The sequence below is a fragment of the Lissotriton helveticus genome, chromosome 6, assembly GCF_964261635.1.
Source record: "Lissotriton helveticus chromosome 6, aLisHel1.1, whole genome shotgun sequence".
Taxonomy (NCBI): domain Eukaryota; kingdom Metazoa; phylum Chordata; class Amphibia; order Caudata; family Salamandridae; genus Lissotriton; species Lissotriton helveticus.
In genome coordinates, this window is record NC_136067.1 from 1,679,336,421 (window position 1) to 1,679,351,728 (window position 15,308).

Consider the following 15,308-nt stretch of genomic DNA (forward strand, 5'->3'; position numbering starts at 1 on the left):
AGCTGGGATATCAGTGGAATCATAAAGTGTCCACCTTGGCACCCTGATATCAGTTCCTAGTCCATTGTATCTGTGCCCTCCAAGACAATAACGAGACAGAAAAATACATCAATGTGTGACAGTGCAGTGCAACAACCTAACTGGAACCTTTTTTTTTTGTTACTTGTTTAATCCTCCTTCAGAATAGGAAACTGGGTGGGATAGGTGAGTAATCTGCAGGTAGATAGAGTATCCCCCATTAGGATTGCTACAGAAGGTAAGTAACTTTTTCTTCTAATGGATACTTCTATTTGCAGATTCCTCACCTCTTAAAGAGATTACAAAGCAGCACCTCCCTACAAGGTGGGTCTGAAGGTATGGTTATTCAAGGAAATCCCGCAGCACTGTACATGTGAAATGGCCATCCTTTCTCACCTGCGATTCCCCAAAAAATGTCTGGCAAAGGTGCGAGTAAGCTGTGTAGCCTCATGACAGATCTTAGCCAAGTGAACACCCCTGCCAAAAGCTTACATAGAAGACAATGCCTTGATTAAATGGGCGTATATTCCCTAAGGCAGCTCTTTCTTTTGTCACACAATTTTAAATAAGGAATAGGGTTATCTCCTGGACTGCCTTGCCCTTCTTGCTGCCTGAAGACCCCACAAAGAACTAGTCCTCAGGCCTGGTCTCCATGGTGTGGTTAATTTAATAATCCGCTCTTTTAGGGTTCAGCTGTGTAATCTATCCACCTTTTGGTAGGATGCAGCAGGAGGTAAAAGGAAGGAAAGGTATTGGATTGCCACAGATGGAGAGGGGTCACCACCTTTGAAAGGAAAGCAGCTCTGGTTTGAGCAACCAACTTGTTTGGAAAAAATCATGTCTTTGGGGGGCAGATGCTCAGTGATTGAAACTTGCTGGCTCATCTTGCCTAAGTAAATGTTACAAGAAAAGCAGTTTTACATGTAAATAATCTTAATTTCCAACTATGAAGGGGCTCAGATGGACAACCCTTCAAAAAAGTTAATACCAAGTAAAAATTCCAAATGGCATAGGCATAAACAAATTTGTCAGTCACTTCAAAAATCTTATCAAGATGGGAGACCTAAAAGGCAAGGCTGGTCTAGAAGAGAAATAATGACAAACTGAAGGATTTCTGATAGGATGAGCCTTCACGGGTCCACATTTTTCAGTGCACCAAGCAACAAATCTATCCGACCTTCAAGAATAGACTATCTTGGTGGAAGGTGCAGGCCAAATGACATCAACCGCCTCTGGGGGCAGTTAAAAAGACTATAGCTGCCCTCGCTCATCTCCATGCATGAAGGTGGAGGCTCTGGTGGTTGGAGGGCAGAGACTGACTGGAGAAGGTGTCCACCCTGAGCGAAAGTCAAATCAGGGGCACAGGGTGAGGTACAGTATATATGCTTACAACCCTTATCAGCCAGTCTGGGACAAAGGGGTAACTAGGGCCCTATCATGACGAATCGTAGCTCAGGACTAGAGGAATCGAAAGTATGGGAGTTAACATGCAATTAGGTGGAAAGTTACACCTCAAACAATCACCTTTCTCAAAAATTCCTGCAGAAGATTATGCAGGGCACAGAACTTCTAGAAAAGGGTATTGGCCTGAGTGGCAAAGAGATGTACCCCAGAGTAAATATTCTTTGAATCACCACCGGATGGAATCACCACTTGTCGTACACTGGATGGCAAGACCTAGGCTAACAGCCCTGATGTTCAGTGAACTGGTGAGATGGTTGGAGATTAGCCAAATTTCATTCTGATGCACCCATTCCCATAGTCTCAATGTTTCCTGGAACAGAATGTGAAAAACCACTCCTCTCCTCTCTGCTTACTGACATACCACATTACTGTTGTATTGCCCATAATGATCTGGACAGACTGACAGCAAAGCTAAGGGAGGTAGGCCTTGAGCACCAGCCGAATCACCTTTAGTTTGAGCAGGTTAACATGATGGAACCACTGAATGCAGAGGCACCAAGCTAGAGAGCCCTCATGTGCCAATGTGCCTACATGACCAGAAGGATGCTAGAAGCTAGAAGACCTAGTAGGTGCAGGACCATCAGGACTGGAATGTAGGCTCCATTCCGAAAAACCCTGAATCAAAACTTTATTGTCTAAGGTTCTCTGAGGAGGATAAGAATCTCAAAGCAATGTCTTCACTATTGCCCCTTTGAACATTGGGTGCTGAGACGGATCTAAGTGAGACTTGGGCATGTTGGTAGAAAATCCCAGGTCAAATAACAAGAACACTTTTGTTTTGAGATGAAGCAACACTCTCTGTGGGGAACTGGCTTTAAGCAGCGAATCGCCCAAGTATTGAATCACTGGGAGGCATCCCAACCTCCTGAGGCAAGCCACTGTCATTAAGTTCTTGAAGACTTAGGTGCCCATGTCAGCTCAAATGGCAGGACCCTGAACTGGTAGTAGGTGGAACCTACAACGGAAACGCATGTACCTCCTGTGATGGAGCCTTCAGTATGATAAGTCGTCAGATGAGGCTATGCACTTTGATGACGCCTTGTCTTTGTGGAAAACATTCTGTATGGTACAGTCATAGGAGTTTCTCCACCGCTGCACCTTTGTACTGTGCTATTAGGGTGCTCTTCAGGTATGTCTAGTGAATTATCTGTAAACAAGGGTGTGTCATTATCTAGCATACGAGCTGCACTGTATATTAAAAATGCAGCTTGCAGCCTGATGTACCTTTCTAGTGCTAGTATTCAACCTGATCCTAATAACATCTGTGAATCTGCTCATGGACTTTGCTGCACTATCGAAAAGGAAGAATTCCCTACACTCAGCCTTGTGCTGGTTTATATATAGCCAGTGCACCTCAGCCTCTTTGTGTTTTAGAATTGTCAATATCAAAATTGCCAAAGTACATTTTGGTTACTATGCATCCTCTCCAGATTTCCAAGTCCATGCTGCTCAGCCAGTGAGTAAGGTCATAGGATGGTTGGAGTATTTGTGCTTGGATGAGTGGACAGTTGAAGTGAGAAGGGCTGAGCTGTAGGATGCTGCTCCTGGTGGGGCTTTACATGATTTACCTTTAACCTGATCTATACCTAATAAACTTACATCTTTTATAACCTACAAGATCACATCCTTGATTGTAACACTGCCGACGAGTGGAAATGAAACTGTGCATGAGGAACAAGAAACTAAAAAGAAACTTGTGGAACTGCTGAAGAAAATAAGTGGATAACAAAACAAAAGAGATTTAAGCCTGTAAGAAGCCTGTGAGGAAGGATTGCGCCTGGCGGCCCCAGCAGTGTCCATTTACACCTGACAACCTGCAGTTCAGGGCATTTTCACAGGCCAGTGTAAATTGTGCAGCATATCTAGAGGGTGGCTGCTGAGTTGAAAGGACGTTGTTGTCAAACAGCATGAACTTGGTATGTACAAGAAGACTTCAGAGTTTGACTAGTCATGCTGGAGTGGAGTGAACAGACAGTGCTGTGATGCAAATAAAGTGGAAAGTTCTGAAGTGAGCAAACAGGCAGCATGAAATTAACCTTTGTGGTGATCACTATGGAAGGGTTTCTTCTGCAGAAGGTGTATGGTGGACGTCAGGAATGTTATAAATTTGGTGAGTTTTACCTGTGTTTAGATGCTGGGTCGAGCTGTGAGTGACATTTGGCATTTTGGACAGTGTCTATAAATTTGAAGGCAGCACGGGGAGCAAAGAGCGAGGGGCTGTGAAACCATGAGTGTCCATCTGGCATTGTTTACCTATAAATTGACTCACCACAATGGTAAGATCAGTATTTTATGCCAGCACCGGATTGCCGCTCAGATTTAGTGGAAAGAGATAAGATTACAGCAGCTCCCTGTTATGGTGGTGAGACTTTGTTGAATTTCCTCTGGGATTTTGTCCAGCAGTGAGTGACTTTCACATTTTGAGGCAGAATGATTATCGCACCACAACTACCTCACTTTGGGGCAGTGGAGGCCCAAGGATTTGAAGCTGAGGAGGGAGGTTACTACTTGCGTGGGGCTGATACCAGAGCTGTTTTGAAGGTGCTGAACTGCAACTGCTGATCCTATAATGGCAACTGGGGTAGAATGTAACTGTTCTGGTTGGTCTTATTGGTAGTATTCAGGGCTAGATGTCGGGTGAGAGGTCGCTCAATGGAGTGGGGGTTTCTAGACAGGTTACCTCAGTATATGTTTTAATGCCATGCTTATTTCTCTTCCCAGTCATGTTGGGTATGCAGAAGAGGGAGTGTGTGTACCGTGATATAGTGGTCCTAAAGTGTGAGCATGTTGTGACTTGTTGGTTGAGTTACACTGATGTGATGTGTAATTTTTACTACCCTTCATAAGGGGTTAAGGGTACAGGGGGAAGTGTTTAGCCCAGGGTTTCACCCTTCCTATGGGGTTAAGGGTGTAGGGGCATGTGTTTAGCCCACGGTTCCACCATTCCTAAGGAGTTCAAGGTGTTGGGGCAGTGTGCAAACCCATATTTGTATGTGGTAAGGGGTACGTGGTTATACCCCAATGCTGGTGTCAGTTGCGAGAGTGTAGTAGAGGGCATGTGGTCCCTATTCCTGCCATTAGTTAAGTAGATGCAGTAAGGGGTAAGAGGTCCCGGGTCCTGCCATGATTTAAGTTGATGCAGGAGAGGGTATGAAGTCTCTGGTCCTATTATGTGTTGTGTAAGTGCAGTGGAGGGTTTGGAGTCTCTGGTCCTGCCGATCTGTTCTTGAGGCTCAGCCGGGAACTGCGCGCACAATCCTTTTTTAATAACGCTTGGCGCTGGATACCTTTTATGCTTTCTTAACAGTGTGAATGACAACTACTGTTAGAAATGTTATTTTCGGGGTCAGTGTGTTTCTCTGCTACTGCCTCACTTGATTTGGGCGTGGATGCTACAGCGTGTGTTTCTTCTTTGCCCTACCTGACTCCACGCGGTAGTTCGGACGCTGCTTGCAGCGCGGCCGCCATCTTGGGGGGAATCAGGTTGGCACGCTAGTGGTTATGTCCTGTGACCTTAAAAGGTCGGACTTTCCTCGACATTTCAGATCTGTTCCTGAAGCTCAGCCGGGAACTGCGCGCACAATCATTTTTTAATAACGCTTGTGTCTGGATACCTTTTATGCTTTCTTAATAGTGTGAATGACAACTACTGTTAGAAATTTTATTTTTGGGGTCAGTGTGTTTCTCTGCTACTGCCTCACTTAATTTGGGCATGGATGCTACAGCGTGTTTTTTTTCTTTGCCCTACCTGACTCCACGCGGTAGTTCAGACGCTGCTTGCAGCGCGGCCGCCATCTTGGGGGGAATCAGGTTGGCACGCTACTGGTTAGCGTCCTGTGACCTACTTCCTCTCTCTCTATAACTCTAATGCCTCCGAGGACGTGCAGCGGACGAGTGCAGTGGGCGCGCCTTGTGCGTGCCGAAGGTGTGCCAAAGGTAAGCCCGTCTGCGCCCGTCCGCGTCCCGGAGGCGCCCGGGCTCGGCAGCGCTAAGGACTCCCTAACTTGCACCTCTGTTATTAAACATAGTTATGACTCTGTATTTCTTAACAGTCTGAGGGGACATACTGACTGCGACCGTCTGGAGCCCGTCGGCGACCCCTCTACTGCTGTTTTAAATTGTGCGCTGTGCGGATGGGCGACTTTGACCACATCTTTCAGTCAGGACACTGTGCCTGCGGCTAATATCCCTAATCTGGCACCATTTAGGGGAAATTTTGACTCCTGCATGCTACTTAACACTCGGTCCCTGGGCAAACATGCCCTGGATCTTTTTAATCTCCTAACCGAGTGTAAGCCGGCATGTCTTTTTCTGACAGAGACCTGGCTCGGTGAATCTTCTTGCCCTGATATCGCTACCGCTCTTCCCCCGAACTACTTTATGGTGAGGAAAGACCGAGATGTAGGTAGGGGTGGGGGAGTTGCCATAGTGGTAGACAGGCGATATTCTTGCTCAGTGGTTGAGACAGAGGACATCGCAGGGGTGGAGTCACTCGGTTTCTGTCTGTCTCTTTCCCCCCATCATTCGTGTTCTGGTCTGTTGCTGTATAGGCCACCGGGCCATTCCAGCACTTTTCATGATGACCTTCATATGGCCATATCCCCATTGATCATGAAATTCAAGCATTGTTTACTCCTGGGGGATTTTAACATCCATATGGATGACGCTGAGGCAGCGGACTCCTTGAAACTTCAGGATGTAACTAGTACATTTGGCCTACTACATATATGTTTTCTGCAACTCATAACAAAGGTCACATTTTGGACCAAATATATTCTTCTATTCCTATTACCTCTTTCCCTCCCTTACCCTTGACCTGGTCGGATCACTATTTATTGCACTTTGACATATCAGGCATTTCTAAAGCAGCTTGTGGTGGCGCAGACTCACAGTCTATGACCTTTCGCCCTTATCACTGGGTCACGGCTGATATGTTGGAGCAATCTCTGGCTACGCATCCCTGCCAGCTCACAGGTGAGCTGGAGAATGACCTGTCCCTCTTTCAGTCTTGACTTGTGCAGCGCCTTGATGAGTTAGCACCCTTCCCTACTCAGTCTAAATCTTTCCAACGTACCTCGGCTCCCTGGTTCACCTCTGCGCTCCATGAGACCAGAAGGAGTTGCAAGAAAGCCAAAAGAATGTGGCGCAAATGCTACGATGCCTCATCTAAGACGACGTATAAAGACCTCTTTAAAGGCGATCATAAGGCTATCATTGCAGAGAAAAAACTGTATTTCTCTAGAAGAATCAATGCTGCGGGTAACATTGGTAAAGAAATTTTCAAAATTGTCAAAGAGTTTACCTCCCCTTCCTCCTTGATCCCAAAAGCCTCCCCTTCAGAATCCTGGGTTAAGCAATTGGCTAGTTTCTTTACCAATCAGATTCTAAGCATTCACGCCTTGTTTTCGCCTATTGCTTCTATTAGTCATCCTGGCACAAACCCTTCTATAATGTGTCCCCTCCCTGAAAATCACACGCTCTTAACTTTTCCTCCTCTATCTCCCCAAATGTCTTTGGATCTGCTATTAAAATTAAAATCTGGTTCACCGTCTGATCCTTGCCCGGCTAAAATCTTGGCCAAAATGGCACATGTTATCAACCATATTGTTAACCCGATCCTCAATGCCTCTCTCGAAACTGGCACCGTCCCTGGGGTATGGAAAAAAGCTCACATCGTTCCACTGTTAAAAAAACCTACTTTGGACCCCTTAGAGCACTCCAACTATAGACCAATCTCGTTGCTCCCTGCCTTGGCCAAAATTGTTGAAAAGCACGTTCATTCCACTTTGTCCAACTTCCTTGAAACCCGAGATATCCTGCACCATACTCAGTCCGGTTTCCGCTCAAATCTGAGCACTGAGACTGCCTTATTGGAAGTCATCGAGTCTATCAAGGAGGTGTTGGATAGTGGAGGGAAGGCGATGTTGGTGCTTTTGGATTTGTCGGTGGCCTTAGATACCGTCCCTCATGGTCGTCTTCTTTCAAGACTTCAGGAGATTGGACTGAGAGGGACGGTATTCAATTGGTTCGTGTCTTTTCTGTCTCGCCGCCAACAAGCGATTTGGGCCCCTCCCTTCTTGGTGACTGTTCCCCCGTTGGATGTGGGAGTTCCACAGGGTTCAGTACTGAGCCCTACTCTTTTTAGGGCTCGGACTCCTCCCCACTGTAAGTGGGGGAGGAGTTTCGAGATCCTAATGTTATAAGAAAAAAAAGAAGAAGTATCCTTAGGGCCTTGGAGAGAGGAATTCCGCACATTCCTTAGCGTTTTCTGTCATCTGGCCAGTGATTCGTCTTCCTTGTGTTTTCGTTTTAATAGGCTTGAAGTGATAGGGTAAATGTAGTTTTGTTCCGCCATTTTGGGCATATTTCGTTCGTGCTCGCGCAAAGAAGTACATTAATTATAATTAGGAGCTGTCAGGGTGCCTCCTTAAGTGAATCCAGATGGCCGGGCGCGTTCACCATTCAGCAGCGCTCAGCGCGCAGCTGCTCCATGCCAGGCCGGGAAAGGGCTTCATTAGTTAAAGAACAAGAGTGTCTCGTAGGTACGCCAGCCTACAGATTTGGTTGCCATTCATTCGGAGCGGCTTGCATAAACCCGCATGCATTTGCGGTTGAATGTAGTATTCGATGAAATCCTCAAAGTACGCGTGTACACTCACCGCAACAGAAAGGACGTGTCTCAAAGTAGAACGCTATTTATTTTCCGAGGAGACCCTGGTGACAATATGGTAAACACACCGTGACGTGCAAAGGAAGGTTTCGCACAGTTGGTAGCTAGGGATGCGGCAGCCAAGGTGTGATATTTGAGTGCTTGGAGACTTGCGTTCATTTAATCGAAGTGCCTGAATGCTTTTTTTTTTTTTTATTTCACATCCGACAATCCAGGTTACTTTTTGCGTTATTTTTGTCAGGCCATACACAGATCTTGTCAGTTCCGTCAAGTTTGCAATGTCCGCTTGTATCCGGGTTGGACTTCAAAGGCACGTCGCCGCATGGGTGCTGCCAGTTAAGCTGTACCACCTATTCACGGAATAAGTCTGTGTGGGTGTCGGACCGCCGGCGAGTGTCTGCTCTGGGTTCTAATCTCGGCTTCTCGACGTTTTGTCCATGTTCGCATTGCACCCTCGGTCCCGTATTGCAAGTGTTGAGAAACCTGTGTAATTTTTGTATTCGAACTCTGCATATTTACTTGTCAATATGTTTGGCAGGGGGTGTGAATTGCCCTTCGTAAAATGATGAGTGGCGATGTTTCATAATCTCCAGTGATACCTTTCGCTTCTCGACACGGCCCCCCTAATGAGTTTCGGGGATTAATATACCCGTCCCTATTGTTCCAGTACAACCCCCTTCTGTGCCCACGGGATTGGGATCCTTGGTAAAATCACCTTGAATCGGCGAGATAAAAAAAAAATGTCGGTCACCTGGCAACCTCCCCCTATGCTTATTGGCTGTTGCGGTCTCCACCCTCTAGCAGATGGATTTGTCTATTTTTATGCACGGCAAGTATTCATGAGGAACCTTTGCACTTCACTGACCCTCTCTCCATAGAGGGATATGAGCCTCGAGGTCTGCCCCCCCCCCCCTCCTCCTCTTCGAGGCTCCTCCAGGGCTTCTTAAAACATTGTCTGCGTGGGAAGCGCTAACCATCCCGGGTACAGAGGGGATCCTGCCGCTCGGGAGATCTGATGCAGCTCCTTTATCCGTCCTGTTTCAAAAGTTAGATTAGCGGGTGCACAACCCATTAACATTAGGCTATTTGCCCACGCGGCTTCCCCGTAGAAACCATTTTTGAAATGCCCCCTTATATTGTAATAAGTGCCTGTCCAACTAAATGTGTAAGCCTTTTATTTAGCAAAGCACTGTGAAGCGAGGTACAACCTGCCCGAGCACGCTGCTATACAATGGAAGTTCATGTCCGTTCAACCCGATCGGCTTGTGTATCGGACTCTCAAATATTCCCTCAAGTGTCTTTGCCTTTGCCTTTATTATTGGTATATGCACACACCAACGTGCCATAAGGACTCTTGGGGTGGATGGGGGGTGCGTGGGTTACAATATGGCAGTTCATTACTTAGACAATGTATTGGGAAGGAGGGCCTAAAAACAGCTGCATAAGTAACTCATCAAATGTATGGTAGTGTGACTAGTGTCGTTCACCCCGCCCCTCACCACTATTTTTGAATATGATAAACTGTCAAATTTGATGGAAGTGTTTTGAACAGTCTTATCGTGATTATGACGATTCTCCGACCCTGCAAGCGTCAGCGTGATTTCTCTTCGGCTGAGTGGAAGCCCAGCAGAATGTGCCCGATCTAGCACCAAGCCTGAGAATACTGCTGCTGATTGTAGTGACTCGCATTGCCATGTTGCCAGTTTCAAAGCATTGCACATGTCTGCCCGAGGAATGGCGGCACATGGGCCTAGTGATTTGAACAGCCTTGTGCCCAAGGTAGGCCCCTCGGGATTGCATTTGAGCCAGCTGGTTTGACAGTAAGCCCCTAAACCACGAGGGGTTGTGCTCTTCGCCTGTGGCGATTGGACACGGGCCCAGACAGCACAGCTACCCATCTTTTTACCCACGTCCCCGTAGGGGTGTCTATGCTCCTCCCCATGAACAAGTTCAAGTGTATGCTGCTCAGTTGCTAAGGTGAAGGGGTCTGGCCTTTGCCTTGGTCTGCAGGGGCGAGAGCGAGCTTGTTTTCCTTACTTCCAGAGAAGCACTTGAAGTACACACCATCATCTACATTTTGCTGTTTTTTTTCCTTGTTTCCCACCCTGTTTACGTGGACCATCGTTCCTTCGTTTTTGGGGGGGAGTTCCACCCTACAATTTCCATGGTATTTAAGATATCCGGAAAAGGGGTAATGCCAGTTTACTCCACGAATGACTGCAAAAATCCACCGAGGTCCTATTACTTGCCCCCCCCCCGTACCCGAAGGCTCCAATTCACCTTTTTAGTTTGCCAGAGGATGTGCAGAGTGGCAGTGCGGCGGCGCAGAGTGGCGGTGCAGAGTGGCAGTGCGGCGGTGCAGAGTGGCGGTGCAGAGTGGCAGTGCGGCGGTGCAGAGTGGCGGTGCAGATTGGCGGTGCAGAGTGGCGGTGCAGATTGGCGGTGCAGACACACACATACACCACACACACATAACGCACACACAAACCACACACCTCAGTCTCTCAACACCACACACTTGTCACCACTCAACACAACACACTCACCACCACACTCACTCCCCAGGCTCACCCCCACAGACTCACCACCACACACTCACCAGTACACAGAAAACAACACACACAACAACACACCCCCAGCCGTCAATGAATGCTTTCACCATGCACAAACACCAACAACCATCATCCATCTGTGCACGCTTTTACCAAGCACACACCCACCAGCCGTCAGTGCACCCTTCCACCAGGCACACACACCTCCAGCCGGCAGTGCACTTTTCCACCAAGCAATTGCAGTATGGTACACTTTACTTTTAAACATATTCATATAAAGCACAGCATGCCACCATTGGTAAAATTACAATTCAACCAACATACTTCCACTAGACACCACATGCACACACTCCATAACACATGGCAAAAAGACATTGGCATTTACAATGCCATTAGCTCAAACTCAAATAAATCCGAGCCCGATTGCATTTCTAATGCTTGTTAATATTTATCTATCCCCCCTGGCTGACCTGGTGGAATCTCATGGAGCCCGAATTGTGTCCTATGCCGATGATACGCAGCTTCTCTTTAAATGTAAATGTAAATGTAAATGTAGTTGAGCTTATATAGCGCACAGCTACCCGCAGTGGGTTTCCCGGCGCTTGCTTAGGGAACCCTTCCTGGTATTCCCCTGTGAGATAGCAGGGTATCCACAAGGTGAAAGTCAGGCATCCCGCCGCGAGGGGCCGTTGTGGAGATTAAGCAAGCTATTGCCCAGAGTCGCAGAGTGTGAACCCGTGAGTCGAGGAGGCACCGGGGTGAGAATTATCGAGTCTGTGGAATTTTTAGCCCAAGACCCCGCCGAGGCGGGGAATTGAACCCTGGTCCAGGATCGATCTCAGCTTCCGGGTCTGCTGCCTCTAACCCCTGAGCCACACTTCTCCACTTTACTTGCGACAAGAATGCTGAGTTCGATGGTAATTCTATCAGGAGCTGCCTTGAGGCCGTCTTTTCTTGGTTTCAAAAGAATCAACTAAGATGCAATTCGGATAAGTCCGAAATTATTATCTTTGGCTGCCCCTCTGACGCCCATTGGAAATCCTGGTGGCCTGCCCATATGCATCCTCCATCAGCAGCCACCTTGTCGGTGAAGAATCTGGGTGTAAAAATTGACAACGGCTTAACCCTCAAACCCCAGATTCTTAATTTAGTCGGCCAGTGCTTTGCCCTGTTATGAACCCTTACGTTTCAGGCATTGATTGGCTCTCGGCTTGATTATGCCAATGTTCTCTATTTGGGCCTCCCTGATTACCTTCTTGCACGCCTTCAATCTGTTCAGAACTCGGCGGCCAGAGCCATCTTTGGCCTCAGCCGTAGGGCCCATACCTCAGCTCTCCTGCACTCGCTACATTGGTTGCCGGTGCGGAAAGGCATCTATTTTAAGACTCTGACTATGGCCTTTAAGTCCTTGCATGGTATTGGTGCTGTCTATTTGAGAAAAAGAGTTCAGTTCTATTGTCCCTCTAGATCTCTCCGCTCGGCCTCGCAAGCATTGGCTATTGTCCCAGCCACCAAACGCGCGCGCATTGGCGGGCGCTCCTACAGATTGCTGGCCCCTCAACTCTGGAACAAACTTCCCCTTTCCCTTAGGAAACTAGATAATCTGTTGTCCTTTAGGAAAGGATTGAAGACTTGGCTTTTTGGCCTATAGTCTGTCTGCGTTCCTTTGGCCACTCCTCTACAGATCGGCATAGCGCCGGGACACTCTGCCTGAGTAGCCGAGCGCTTTATAAGACACCCAATAACATAACATAACATAACAATGTATGCAGTACAGGGTGTGAATTCCCTGGTCCTGCTGTAAGTGTTTAGAAAAACTGATTGACCTCATCTAAACCTAATAAACCTACATCTTTTATAACTTACAAGACCACATCCTTGATTGTAACACATTTTCTCAATATTTCTATTTCAAGCCTCTTTGTGGCGCTAAAACATTTGTAACAACTGATGAAAGAGTATGAATGGTGAATGTATGCGAGCATCATGGACACTGAAAATAGACTCTGTCTAAACACTGAAAAGATTGGATGAAGCGAGTCCTCGTTCTGGCCTAGTAGTGCTCTTGAAACACTTGAATCTTGAAACTGTATGTGGAACCTGCTTATTAAATTACAACCTTAACAACATTTTAAAAAACCTGGATAGAGTCTTGCCAAGGTTCAACTGACACATTTTAATTTAATCCTTACATTCCAATGAGGTCTGAAATATGCCGCACATGGCAGCTTATCTCTCCGGTAGTGTGTTCGTACAAAACTGCTGTCATTCCGGTTGAATATGAGGTTTTGTCCCCACTGCCCCTAGCAGACTGCACTAGTCATTTTAGGTCTTGGTTGACACATGTTCAGTAATTAAAGCACAGTGCCATCATTTGCCCAGACATGCCATTGCCTCTGTTCATAGGAATCCTCACACCCCTTCACCAGAGAGCAGCATGTGTTTGTGAGCTGCAGCTGGGAGCTTGATGGAGAGGCTTTTTCTTCATGAGGTCAGTGGAGTGGCTCTCTAAGCTCTAGCCTGAGACGGGAGAGTGCGCTCAACAGCATCCAAATTCCCCATCATTGCTTCTCAGGCGGGTGGTGCTGCCGCTTGTGTTCAAACACTGAGTTCTGAGACGGTCCACCGCAGTTTCTCGACTGGTGAGAAATGCTCTGTGCTCTTAAAGCATGCTGACACCCACCCAGACAGGCAGCAAAAACAACAGTGAGTGCAAAGGTTTGAGAAGCCAGTAGCTATACAATACATGGGACTCTGTAATCCCTGTATAAAGGCACAAATGTATTTATACTTGACGACTTGTGACCCACCAAGTCCATTGATTATAATGAAAAGACATCAGACTTTACTATTATAAGGTTATTACATTCAAGTTCCGATGTCAAAATGCCTTCTTCCAGAACTAGCTGCAGAGGTGAACAGCAGGTCAGGTCACAGAGCATAATTAAATCAGCTGTTTAAATCATCAAATAGAACGTTTCTTTTCCTTCTTCTCTATTTTAACAGTTTATAATGACAAGCAGAAAGAATATGTTTATTTTTTGCACTCCTTAGATAGAGAAAAGCTTGAATCTTTCTGCCTGTTTATGCACTTCTTGAGCTACGGCAGCTTTTTTTTTCTTTTAACTGACTTACCTTGAACTGTTTCTAATATCTGTTTGGAACAGATATCTAACAGGTTTTTGATGTGTTTAATTTTGATATAGAGTTTTTTTTTATTATTCATGTTTGCAAACATGCTTGCTCTTTCATTTGAAAGAGCTACGCTCCAAGGTTTTAAGTGGTTTGTGGGAAAGGTGATGGTGGGATCATGTATTATATGGAATAAAGTACCCACTAACATACATGATAAGGATATTGTAAGTCACCTTAGAGTTTCATATCTTTAGGGGTGGAAGGAATTTTTAATTCAATTGGTGGAATTGAAGGAATTTAGTAATGTTGCGTTGCTCTTTTAATGTGGAATTACTAATAAATTCCGGTGGAATTAATGAGCAAAAAGGGACCTTAAGGATAGCAGGGAATCCCCCATCATCATAACTAAGTTCAGGGGTTCTCCGGAAAATCCAATGTCCATCTTTGGTACTGGCAAGCTGGATGAATCTGCGCGAGCACCTATCCTGAAGTGGGTAGGAGAGACCTCTAGTTTGCACACCCGCTTGCGATTACTACTTACCCACTCTGAGATGACTCCTCCGGTGCCATAAGGCATATCTGCCCACCCATTGCCTGTTGAAAGCAATCTATCTCTTCCCCTTTACTGTTTACCGCTAAACCAAGTGGTCACTCTTAATGCTTTCTTCACATTTTTCTCAGCCATAATACGTGTCCCCTCTTTAAAACAAACTTTTACAGGTGCTTTCTACTGTCAAAACTAAAACTAATGAGTAATAAATCAGAAACAAAATTGTGACCCGCGCATTTTGACACATGAAGCTATGTTGCTGTGTCCGTGCACTGGTAGGCGCTGTTCTGGCAAAAGCTAGCTAGGCCTTGCAATACAAATAGAAGTTGGCAGATTCTCTAAGCAGGATGTTTACAGCTCAGGGCTCCAGTGTACCGCTGCCAGAGATCTGCCTCCTGCGCGTCTAATGTCTAATCTGCCCAGTCCCAAAAACGCAGGAAATACGCTAGTAGAGGAACTGGAGGAGTCTTTTCAGGTAAGGGAAACAATGATGTCAAGTGTGCTTTGCTAGCCCTCACCAAGTTAGCAAATAACACAACATTTAGACTCATTACAGACCCACTAAAAAAATAATATATATATATATATATATAATATATATATATATTTTTAACATTTGGGTACCCTAATTTCTCCCAAAATTCTACAGCACTGCTTTCCACAAACGTCATTGAAACCCATCCAAGAGAAAAGCGCACTGGAAAGGTTCTCTGTCTGACATCAATTCATGTCAGGTCAGGTGCGCACAGTTCACGGCATCTTGGACATGTTGCTAATACAGTGGGATTCCTGTCACAAGACCATCAAATTAGCAGTGATCTAAGGCCCCTACCATAAATGGGGCTGGGGTCCACAGAGGAGAGGTTAATTCCCATCATTTGTGAATGCTTAAGGCAGTTCATCACACAAGCGCCAGATG

General features: G+C 46.2%; 1 protein-coding gene across 1 annotated transcript in view; it reads right to left on the minus strand.

The window, feature by feature from the left end:
• The window catches only part of PAK5 (p21 (RAC1) activated kinase 5), an 807,900-nt gene that overhangs the window by 14,777 nt on the left and 777,815 nt on the right, over positions 1–15,308 (minus strand). The window lies entirely within an intron of this gene.